Raw genomic sequence first — 13,577 nt, forward strand, 5'->3', positions numbered from 1 at the left:
ATTCCTAAAGAGGGCTGCTCAGACGGCTGCCGAGCTCCATCGCTGCTCCTGTCGACGAAGAACGACCCTATGGCCTGAGCCGCCTGCGTGCAGGTCTGCGGCTACGACTGCCAGTGTACCCACACCTGTCGTTTCGTCGCTCGCCTTTCGCCACAGGACTTGGGGGTGATGAAATGATGAAGGAATGGATGACTGATGACTTGCGCGATGAGTTTGTTTAAAGTGAAGAGGAGTTGCGCAACGTCGACCTCACTCTCTCGTCCGGGTCCACCAATTTCCAGTGGCAAGACTAAGTCGAGACGACTGGAGGATGAGCACGGATGCAGTGGATGACCAAGATATCCTTGGCTCTCCTGAGCCAACGCCCTTTTATGGATCTCCATAAGGGTGTCTAGCCACCCCCCTCACCAGTCCCGGAAGGGTGTGTGTGTGTGTGTGTGTGGGGGAGTGCCGGTTTAGTCGCCGGCAACATACCTACAGATTTATACATTATGTAGGTACATCTGTTCCGTTGGCTTTTGTATGTCTGTTGTATACAAAATGTCGCATGCTACGTACATGTATATGTATGATAGACAGACGGACACACACACACACACACACACACACACACACACACACACACACACACACACACACACACACACACAAAGACACACACACACACACACACACACACACACACACACACTACAAACACACACACACACATACACACACACACACACACACGCACACATACACACACACACACACACACACTACACACACACACACACACACACACACACACACACACACACACACACACACACACATGTCAACTCACTTCATCCGAACCACAATCGCGTTTTCCACAGGATTCTGGGTCGGTGGTGTCAGCACACTGGTAACATTGCATCGCCTCCAGTGCTGAAGATACACAGTCATTGCGTGTGAGTGTGTGTGTGTGTGTGTGTGTGTGTGTGTGTGTGTGTGTGTGTGTGTGTGTGTGTGTGTGTGTGTGTGCGTGCGTGTGTGTGTGTGTGCGTGCGTGTCTGTCTCTCTCTATCTGTGTGTTTGTGTGTGTGTGTGTGTGTGCGTGTCTCTGTGTGTGTGTGTGTGTGTGTGTGTGTGTGTGTGCGTCTGTGTGAGTGTGTGTGTGTGTGTGTGTGTGTGTGTGTGTGTGTGTGTGTGTGTGTGTGTGTTTCTTCTGGAAACGGCGTATGATGCGGTAGGCGGAGACCCACTGGTTTTATTTCAATATGAGAACATTGTTGCGAGTTTCATCAAGTATGACACGACAAGTCCTTTTAACAAGCAGTCTCCCGTGTTTGGTCAGTGCTGGTACGGTCTAATAATAATAATAATAATGATAATAGTAATGATAATAATAATAACAATAATAGTATTTATATAGCGCTGAATCTTGTGCAGGGACAAATCTAGGCCCTTTCACACAAGTCATTCACACGCAAGCACAATTCTTCTTCTTCTTCTTCTGCGTTCACTCGTATGCACACGAGTGGGCTTTTACGTGTATGACCGTTTTTACCCCGTCATGTAGGCAGCCATACTCCGTTTTCGGGGGTGTACATACTGGGTATGTTCTTGCTTCCATAACCCACCGAACGCTGACATGGATTACAGAATCTTTAACGTACGTATTTGATCTTCTGCTTGCATATACACACGAAGGGGGTTCAGGCACTAAGCAGGTCTGCACATATGTTGACCTGGGAGATCGTAAAAATCTCCACCCTTTACCCACCAGGCGCCGTCACCATGATTCGAACCCGGGACCCTCAGATTGACAGTCCAACGCTTTAACCACTCGGCTAGCGCCCGTCGCAAGCAAAACTGAAGAAACTGAGGACAAAGAAGAGGCAGGGGAGGGAGGCTGTCTTGTGAAGAGGTGGGTTTTAAGGCCAGACTTCAAAGAGCTGAGTGCAGAGATCTGACGAAGCGAAAAAGGAAGTCAAGTTCATTCCAAATGCAAGGTCCAGAGACAGAGAAAGAACGGCCTCATGGTGATTTGTCTGAGGATCGTCAGAGCCAAACCTGCCGTGGGTATAAAACGGGAAGTAGATGCTGAGACTGAAGTAGAGACAGACAGATAGATAGATAGATAGCGACGCGCTCTCCCTGGGGAGAGCAGCCCGAATTTCACACAGAGAAATCTGTTGTGATAAAAAGAAATACAAATACAAATAGATAGACTGACACGCAGATAGATAGATAGATAGATAGATAGATAGATAGATAGACTGACACGCAGATAGATAGATAGATAGATAGACTGACACGCAGATAGATAGATAGACTGACACACAGATAGATAGCTAGATAACTAGATAGATAGATAGACTGACAGACAGACTGACTGACAGACTGACACACAGATAGATAGATAGATAGATAGATAGATAGATAGATAGATAGATAGATAGAGTGACACATACATAAAAAATAGACAGATAGATATATAGATAGACTGACAGACTGACACACAGATAGATAGATAGATAGATAGAGATACAGACAGACATACAGAATGACACATACAGATAGATAGATAGATAGATAGGCAGACTGACAGACAGACAGATAGATAGATAGATAGATAGATAGATAGATAGACGACACGACACGACACGACAAAACAGAGATAGAAACAAGGAGAGAGAGAGAGAGAGAGAGAGAGAGAGAGAGAAAGAGAGAGAGAGAGAGAGAACAAGAACAAGAACAAAACTTTAATCTCCAGGCCTCCGGCCCCTAGAAAGAGGTCAAGAGTACACAATATGGTGATCACGCAGCCACAACAAAATGTAAAATACGTACTAACTTCAACCTGTAGAACAAAGGTGTTTCTTGGAGAGACAGACAGACAGACAAGACAGACAGACAGACAGAGACAGAGACTTACCAAGGGGTAGGAAGAAGATTGTCCATAGTGTAACCCAAAGGGCTCCACCTGATTTCAAAACACATGCGTCAGATATACAAGGCAATGTTAACAACAACAACAACAATCATCACCATCATCACCACCATCATTATCATCTCCTCTCTCTGTGTACTTAACTCTCTCCATACGAACGGCGAAAGAGACGACGTTAACAGCGTTTCAGCCCAATTACCATCATCAAAATATTGCAAGCGGAAGGCTCTTTTACTGGAGAGGTGAATGTTGACAAAGAATATCACAGTTCTGACGACGGAAGCTAAAGGTTGGGTCATTCAGACACCCACTGGACATCCGAGGGGTCTGTGTAGAGGAGAAGAGAGGACTGGCCGTACTGAGTGAGTTAACACAGACTCAAACATTACAGACGAAACCATTGGGACACAAACATCGCCAGACGTTTGTTTCTCTGTAAACAACAACACCGCCATCAAACAAACAAACAAACAAATATATATATTTCGCTCAAACATTACAGACAGGTACAAAGATTAATTAGATTATCAAACAGAACAGACAAAAACATTACCTGATTAATCTATGTCATGTGTTTGTGTGGTTAACAAAAAAAGAACATACAAAACACACACACACACACACACACACACACACACACACACACACACACACACACACACACACACACACACACACACACACACACAAAACCGCACGCACACAAACATTGTTTGATGAATTTTGTATCTTAATTGTCCTGTTTATTCAAAACTAAAATATTACAGACCAGGGAGTCTCAAACATTACAAACAAAACAAACACAAACATATTACTAACAAAACAGTCATAAACTTCACCTGATTAATGTTTGTCCGCTTTTTGCGCGGATAATTAAAGCAGACATAAACATTACAAATAAAGCAGACTCTCAAACACTACGAGCAGATATAAATCAAAAACAAACATTTCAGACAAGAGAGACACAAATATTACAGACACAACAGACACATACATCAAAACAGACACAAACATCACAGACAAAACAGACACAAACATCAAAACAGACACAAACATTACAGACAAAACAGACACAAACATTACAGACAAGACAGACACAATCATCACAGACAAAACAGACACAAACATCACACACAAAACAGACACAAACATTACAGACAAAACAGACACAAACATTACAGACAAAACACACAAATATCAAAACAGACACAAACATCACAGACAAAACACACAAACATCAAAACAGACTAGACACAAACATCACACACAAAACAGACACAAACATCAAAACAGACACAAACATTACAGACAAAACAGACACAAACATCAAAACAGACACAAACATTACAGACAAAACAGACAAAAATATCGAAACAACACAAGCATCACAGACAAAACACACACAAACATCACAGACAAAACACACAAACATCAAAACAGACTAGACACAAACATCACAGACAAAACAGACACAAACATCACACACAAAACAGACACAAACATCAAAACAGACACAAACATTACAGACAAAACAGACACAAACATCAAAACAGACACAAACATTACAGACAAAACAGACACAAACATCAAAACAGACACAAACATCACAGACAAAACACACACAAACATCAAAACGGACACAAACATTACAGACAAAACAGACACAAACATCAAAACAGACACAAACATCACAGACAAAACACACACAAACATCACAGACAAAACACACACAAACATCACACACAAAACAGACACAAACATCAAAACAGACACAAACATCACAGACAAAACACACAAACATCAAAACAGACACAAGCATTACAGACACAAACATTACAGACACAAACGTTACAGATAGAACAGACACAAACATCACAGACAAAACAGACACAAACATTACAGACAAAACAGACACAAATATCAAAACGGACACAAACATTACAGACAAAACAGACACAAACATTACAGACAAAACAGACACAAACATCACAGACAAAACAGACACAAATATCAAAACGGACACAAACATTACAGACAAAACAGACACAAACATTACAGACAAAACAGACACAAACATTACAGACAAAACAGACACAAATATCGAAACAGACACAAACATCACAGACAAAACAGACACAAACATTACAGACAAAACGGACACAAACATTACAGACAAAACAGACACAAACATTACAGACAAAACAGACACAAATATCGAAACAACACAAACATCACAGACAAAACAGACACAAACATCAAAACAGACACAAACATCACAGACAAAACACACAAATATCAAAACAGACACAAACATTACAGACAAAACACACAAATATCAAAACGGACACAAACATTACAGACAAAACAGACACAATATCGAAACACACACAAACATCACAGACAAAACACACACAAACATTACAGACAAAACAGACACAAACATCAAAACAGACACAAACATCACAGACAAAACAGACACAAACATTACAGACAAAACAGACAAAAATATCGAAACAACACAAGCATCACAGACAAAACACACACAAACATCAAAACAGACACAAACATCACAGACAAAACAGACACAAACATTACAGACAAAACAGACACAAACATCACAGACAAAACACACAAACATCAAAACAGACACAAACATTACAGACAAAACAGACACAAACATCAAAACAGACACAAACATCACAGACAAAACAGATAAAAATATCGAAACTACACAAGCATCACACACAAAACAGACACAGACATCAAAACAGACACAAACATTACAGACACAAACATCAAAACAGACACAAACATTACAGACAAAACAGCCACATACATCAAAACAGCCACAAACATTACAGACACAACAGACACAAACATCATAACAGACGGCAAACTGTTCAAACAAAACACAGACACAAACATTACAGACAAAAACAGACACTAATATTACAGACAAACAGACACAAACATCAAAACAGAAGAAGAAGAAGACCAAAACAAACAAGCAATCAGAAACAAAATAAATACCTGAGAAATTTTTGCCTGCCATTCGTTCTCAGGGTCACCAACAAGACAGGAAGATTCTGGGGACAGGGGGAAAATAAATAAATACACCGTGTACACGGATGTGGCGTTATCGGCATTCCCCAAGAAAGGTCAAAACTGTTCCTTCAGAACTGATCAACGGTTTTAAAGATATTGCTACGGCGGTTACCTGCGTTCTAGGTGTTGAGATTCTTTCCCGGGCGCATGAGTACTTAGGTTGGTCAAGGTGCGTGCATGTATACGTGTGTGTGTGTGTGTGTGTGTGTGTGTGTGTGTGTGTGTGTGTGTGTGTGTGTGTGTGTGTGTGTGTGTGTGTGTGTGTGTGTGTGTGTGTTGGCCTGCTCTTTTGTTTGTAAATGTTGACGCATGTGTATATCTGTGGGCCTTCATTTTTACGTCTGCAAATAGAACCTGATTAATACTACTACTACCAACAACAACAACAACAACAATGGTATTTATCAGGCGCAAAATCTTGATGAAATCAACTCTAAGCGCACCAAAAAAAAAAAAAAAAAAAAGAGAGAGAAAAAAACAACATCTGCACACACACACACACGCACACACACACGCTGTGGGCCATATGGCTCTAACCACAACTAATTCAAAAAGAAGCATTATGTTCAAATATTGCTGTATGCACCCTGCCACCCCCACCCCCCTCCCCCCTCACACACACACACACACCTACATGCATGTCCTATGGCTATTTATGTAAGCACAACCACACACACACATACAAACACGCGCGCGTGCTCACACACACACACACACACACACACACACACACACACACACACACACACACACACACACACACACACACACACACACACACACACAGCGCCCAATATCACTAAACAGTGAAAAGATGTTTACAGAAAGAAAACACAGCAACAGCAACAACAACAACGACAAGCATCGTCTTTATCAACATTGATTGTCATCCACACGACAAAATGAGATGATGATGATGATAAAAATTTCCCTTCTCACTCTTCTCGACTTGTCAGCCGCCTTTGACACGATAGACCATTCAATCCCTCTTTCCCGTCTTCATTTTACATTTGGTATCAACGGCACTGTTCTAAACTGGTTCAAATCTTATCTTACTGATCGATTCCAGTCTGTCATTGTTGATAATTTCCAGTCTGAACCCGTTAAAAATGAACATGGAGTCCCACAGGGATCTGTTTTAGGCCCAGTGCTCTTCACACTGTACACTGCTCCTCTCGCTGAAATTATCAACCGCCATAATGTCAGTCATCATTCTTATGCTGATGACACTCAACTCCAGAAGAGTGATACCCCTGAAAAATTGTTGTCGCTCATGCAGGAAACATCCAACTGCTTCCTGGACATTCAAAACTGGATGACTCTAAATAAGTTACAACTGAACGCGGACAAAACTGAAGCAATGATCATGGGAACATGCAGTACATCCCTCTTTCCAGGTCAGTCAGGAACCTTGGTGTTGTCCTTGACAATACACTGTCCATGCAAAAATTTATCAGTCAGACATGTCAATCCTGCTACTGTCAATTGCGGCGCATCAGTTCCATCTCCAGCCAGCTTTCCGAAAAACGGCGTGCACACAAAGGGGACGGATGGCGCGCGCTTGTGTGGAGATTGCTGGCAGTGAACGCGTCAGCATCTTTAAAGCTGTCACAGTCCACAACGGTACAAGGAGTGGACACAGCGGACATGTCTTATCACTCTGCTGACACTGATAGCCGGGACAGCCAAGAAAAGTTAACTGTGTCCGTTCAGAAGCTCTGCTCTCTGTCTGTTTGTCCGTCTGTCCGCTCTTTCTGTCTCTGTCTCTACCTCTCTGTCTGTCTCTGTCTCACCATCCCGTCTCTCTCTCTCTCTCTGTATCTCTCTCTCTCTCTCCAGTTGAAGACGAAATCTCTCTCTCTCTCTCTCTCTCCCTCTCTCTCTCTCTCTCTCTGATGGTGGTGATCATTCTTCGTTGTAGTAGCACTGGATGTAGCAGTGTTAACAAAATTATTACTTTTGTGTCGTTATCGTTAATGTTGTTATTGTTATTGTTGTCACGAGGACAGATTGGAAGTCTGGGCGATGCCTAAAATCTTTATCCTTGAGTAATAAAGTTTTTGAATCTTGAATCTTGAATCTTGAATCTCTCTCTCCAGTTGAAGACGAAATCTCTCTCTCTCTCTCTCTCTCTCTCTCTCTCTCTCTCTCTCTCCAGTTGAAGACGAAATCTCTCTCTCTCTCTCTCTCTCTCTCTCTCTCTCTCTCTCTCTCTCTCTCTCTCTCTCTCTCTCTCCAGTTGAAGACGAAATCTCTCTCTCTCTCTCTCTCTCTCTCTCTCTCTCTCTCTCTCTCTCTCTCTCTCTCTCTCTCCAGTTGAAGACGAACTTCATTCAGTACTTTCTTGTCCTGGATCAAGAGATATTACAGAGCAGTATATACTGCCTCTGTCTCTGCTTCTCTGTCTCTGTCTGTCTGTCTCTCCATCACTGTCTGCGTGTGTGTGTGCGTGTCTTTCTGTCTCTGTCTCTGTCTGTGTGTGTGTGTGTGTGTGTGTGTGTGTGTGTGTGTGTGTGTGTGTGTGTGTGTAATTATCTCTATCTTTGTCTCCCTCTAACTGTCGCATTGTCTCTCCCTCAGTTTCTCTCTGTCTCTCCCTGATCGAGTTTCTCTCTCCTCTCTGTCTATCTCTGTCTCTCTCACTCTCTCTCCGATAAAAGGCGAGATCAATTTTATACTTTCTTGTCACTTTTACATAGCTCTCTTGCCCCCCCCCCCCTCCCCCTACCCCCCTCCCCTCCTCCCCTCCCCTCCCCTCCACCTCAACCGAACCCCGCTTTTCATTCGAATATACAGAAATGTCGATTTCTAAGTAATAATAACAATCATCATTATGATAGAAATGATATTAATCCAAATAATACTAATAACAATATCATTTTATTTCCAGTCTAATAATTATCATCATCTTAGATGAACAGACTATAAATAAATAAACGAACATAGCTCTCTGTCTCTGTCTCTGTCTCTCTCGTCGATAAAAAACGAATTTAATTTTGTACTTTTTTTTTCCTGGATCGAATGATATTACATAACAGTATATAGGCCTACTACACAAGTAGACTTGTGCTGATTTCGAGTGGTCATTTCCTTGTCATTAACAAATGAAAGTGTTGTTGGCTAAAGCAGTTGTTTGTTCATCTCTACAAAGTATTTGAAAGACGATATGCTTATGCAGTTTCAGTTTCAGTAGCTCAAGGAGGCGTCACTGCGTTCGGCGGACAAATCCATATAAGCTACACCACATCTGCCAAGCAGATGCCTGACCAGCAGCGTAACCCAACGCGCTTAGTCAGGCCCTGAGAAGAAAAAAAAAAAGGAAAAAAAAAGAAGAGATAAATACATTTAAAAAAAAAAACCCAAAAAAACTACTACTAAAAATGATAATATGTATAAGGAGCAAAAACTTGATGAAGTCAACTATAAGTGTACAAAATAGAATAGAATAGAATAAAATAAATAAATGAATTAATAAATAATATAATTACGCCTGTGCATATGCAACATATAGTAATCTGAATACATTTCTGTCATCTTCAATCATGTACACCCCTTTTAAGGTTTCGAGGGGCGTGGCTTTTGAGAGTAAAACACCATCGTCTCGATCGATGGTTGGTCGGTCTGTTTGACTCTCGTGTGTGTATGATTGTATTTGTATTTCTATTTGTATTTCTTTTTATCACAACAGATTTCTCTGTGTGAAATTCGGGCTGCTCTCCCCAGGGAGAGCGCGTCGCCATACTACAGCGCCACCCTTTTTTTTTTTTTTTTTTTTTTTTGTATTTTTCCTGTGTGCAGATTTATTCGTTTTTCCTATCGAAGTGGATTTTTCTACAGAATTTTGCCAGGAACAACCCTTTTGTTGCCGTGGGTTCTTTTACGTGCGCTAAGTGCATGCTGCACACGGGACCTCGGTTTATCGTCTCATCCGAATGACTAGCGTCCAGACCACCACTCAAGGTCTAGTGGAGGGGGAGAAAATTTCGGGGGCTGTGCCGTGATTCGAACTAGCGCGCTCAGATTCTCTCGCTTCCTAGGCGGACGCGTTACCTCTAGGCCATCACTCCACGTGAATAAATACTATAATTACGCCTGTGCCTGTATGTGTTCATGTTTGTGGCCGCGTCAGTGTGTGATGTACGCGTGTTTGTAGTTGTTGAATGTGGGGTTGCTTTTGGTGAATGCTTATATAATAAAAAAAAATTATGTGCATGCGCGTGTTCACGTGCAAGTGTGTGGACTCGTTCGTTCGTTCTTTAGTTTTGGCGTCTTTTAACTCACTCAGTACGGCCAGTCCTCTCTTCTCCTCTACACAGACCCCTCGGATGTCCAGTGGGTGTCTGAATGACCCAACCTTTAGCTTCCATCGTCAGAATTGTGGTATTCTTTGTCAACATTCACCTCTTCAGTATAAGAGCCTTCCGCTTGCAATATTTTGATAATGGTAATCGGGCTGAAACGCTGTTAACGTCGTCTCTTTCGCCGTTCGTATGGAGAGAGTTAATTAACTATCAGTGATATTAGACGATGAAACAAAAAAATGTGAGGGAGGGGGGACGCGGGGGGGGGGGGGGGAAGTAGAAAACTACAAAAAAAATGCATAACTAACATGCAATTACATTTAACAGTAACGATTCAATAATGATAACAACAATGATGATAATCAGAAACTATTAAAACATTTCTTAAGTTCATTAAAAGGAATGTAGAAATAGGGCTATGAACTAATGCCTGTGAAAGTTCCACCATAAGAACCTCGTCAGAAATAACTTTCCAAAAATCATCTGCAGAATAGTTATTCTCTTTGAAATACTTGGGCAAGAAGGTACGTAACTGCTGACAGTGAAACAAACAATGATGCAAGCTGAACTGCTTATACCACAGATGCATGTAACATTTTTAGTATACTTTGTCTTCAGCGCATCAAGTTTTATACGGAAGAAAGTAGAGGTTATTGGTCTTGTATAGTAAGCTGATGGATTCGGTATTGTGTGTGTGTGTGTGGACTCGTGTGAGTGCACAAGTGTGCATGTTAAAACATGTGTACGTGAGAGCGCGTGTGTGCACGTTCGGGTGTGTGTGTGTGTGTGTGTGTGTGTGTGTGTGTGTGTGTGTTTATGTGTGTGTGTGTGTGTGTGTGTTTATGTGTGTGTGTGTGTGTGTGTGAGTGAGTGTGTGTGTGTGCATGTGTGTGTGTGCGTTTGTGTCCCCAACGTGCGCGCGTGTGTGTATACGTGTGGGGTTGTGTGTGTTTGGGCGCAAGTGTTTGAGCACACGTATTTGTACACGCAAGTGTGCACTGGCACGCTTAGATGTAGGCTAGGTATACCTGCATGCAGGCATTCAAGTGTATGTTATGAGTGTGTATGCGCGCGTGTGTGCACGTATATCTATATATCTATCTATATGTATATATATATATATATATATCTGTGTGTGTGTGTGTGTGTGTGTGACCCGCGTGCGTGTGGTGCGCGAATGCCTGTGGGAGCATGTGTGTGAGCGCGTACTCACGCACGTGCGTGTGTGGATAACATTAGTATGCTCATGTGTGGACATCGAGGTGTGTTTTGTGTGTGTGTGTGTGTGTGTGTGTGCTACGTGCGGGCGTGTGTGTGCGTATGTGTGTGTGGGGTTGTGTGTGTTGGTGCCGGGCGCATTTATGTGTGCAGGCGCATTTGTACACGCACGTGGGCACACGCTTAGATGTTGGTAGGAAAACAACTGCATACATGCATTTACGTGCATGTTAGCGAGTGTGTACGTTCATATGCGTGCATGTGTGTCTGTCTGCTTGTGTCTCGCGTTCGTGTGCATATGTGTGTGAATGTCTGCAGAAGCATGTGTGACCGTGTGTGTGTGTGTGTGTGTAACTGTAAGCATACATGCTGAGTGCATGTTTTGTCTTAAGGTGTGTACGCATATGCTTGTTCATGCGTGTACATGTGCGCTGGCGTGCATACATTGATATGTGTGAATGATGGAGAGAGTGTGTGTGTGTGTGTGTGTTTGCGCACATATACATGCATGAGTGTGTTCGTAAAGTTGTGTTCATGTGGCTGTACATGTTTGCGTAGTGAGTGTACATGAGCATGTGCATGTGCTCACGTGTGTGTGTGTAATTGCATGTTCGCATGTGTGTGAAAACATATGTGTGTATGCTCAAGAACATTCCATCAATATCAAAACCACTACCAGATTCTATGAATTTTCTCTTTTTTTTTTTATTGTTCCGTTCAATCGCATATGTAACTAAAAGTACCTTGAGTGTTGATTATGGTAATGTAAGAAATGTATCCTTGTGCACTGCGGACAAGAAACTGATTATTAAAAAAAAAAAAAAAAAAAAAAAAGAAAAAGAAAAAGAAAAAAAAAAAGCAAAAGAAAAAAAAAAGCAAACTCAAAATTCAGCCTTCATCAATCTGAAGTAAAGAAGACAAATGGAAACATACATTTAAAAAAGAAAAAAAAAAAAAAAAGAATCCTATCGCCTCCATCAACCTGAAGGAAGACAACTGGCTGGAAACATATATTTGAAAAAACCCAGAAAACTAAACAAAGTAATAAACACCTGGGAGATAGACAATTTATAAGTGTTGAAAACATTCCCAACACACTGCCAACTATGTATGTGTTACGATGAGACTCTTGCGTTCGAATCACGGCTCAGCCGCCGATATTTTCTCCCCCTCCACTAGACCTGGAGTGGTGGTCTGGATGCTAGTCATTCGGATGAGACGATAAACCGAGGTCCCGTGTACAGCATGCACTTAGTGCACGTAAAAGAACCCACGGCAACAAAAGTGTTGTTTCTGGCAAAATTATGTAGAAAAAATCCACTTCGATAGGAAAAACAAATAAAACTGCACGCAGGAAAAAATACAAAAAAATGGGTGGCGCTGTAGTGTAGCGACGTGCTCTCCCTGGGGAGAGCAGCCCGAATTTCACACAGAGAAATCTGTTGTGATAAAAAGAAATACAAATACAACAAATACAAATACAAAAAGAAGGACACACTGCCACTGACACCAGGTGAGGTCTTGTAAGGAGGAATGAAAGTAAACTTCGTAAGGATTAAATTTCCCTACAAACTAGGATCAAATTTCCCTACAAACTCAGTGGTTCAAACGTCTGCCAGAAAAGGTGACTCAGTCCTAAAGTGGCGACCACCCTGGAGGCACAGGTTTGAACCTGCTGAGGACCAGGGGGAAAAACAAAGGCTGCAATACATGAGCATCTATGTGCATCATGGGCATGTAAGTGTACATAACTACATGCATGTATATGAATGTGTATTGTGTGTGCGTGTGTTTATGTAAGTTTGTGCCTGCCTATGTGTGTGTATGTGTTAGGGTAGCTGTTAGATACACATGTATGTTAAAAAGTATGTATGCAGTGTGTGTGTGTGTGTGTGTGTGTGCGTGCGTGCGTGCATGCATGCATGTGTGTGTGTGTGTGTGTGTAGTCACATTTTGGTGTGTGTATGTAACATAGATATAATGTTTTATGTTAACAAAAGAGTTTTTGTAAAGCACCTAGAGCAGATTTCTGG

The 13,577-nt window shown here is 41.9% G+C and overlaps 1 protein-coding gene across 1 annotated transcript in view; it reads left to right on the forward strand.

Moving 5' to 3' along the window:
• LOC143276318 (uncharacterized) overlaps positions 1 to 13,577 on the forward strand; it is a 492,860-nt gene that overhangs the window by 422,178 nt on the left and 57,105 nt on the right. The window lies entirely within an intron of this gene.

The sequence above is a fragment of the Babylonia areolata genome, chromosome 31 (assembly GCF_041734735.1).
Source record: "Babylonia areolata isolate BAREFJ2019XMU chromosome 31, ASM4173473v1, whole genome shotgun sequence".
In the NCBI taxonomy this organism is placed as follows: Eukaryota; Metazoa; Mollusca; class Gastropoda; order Neogastropoda; family Buccinidae; genus Babylonia; species Babylonia areolata.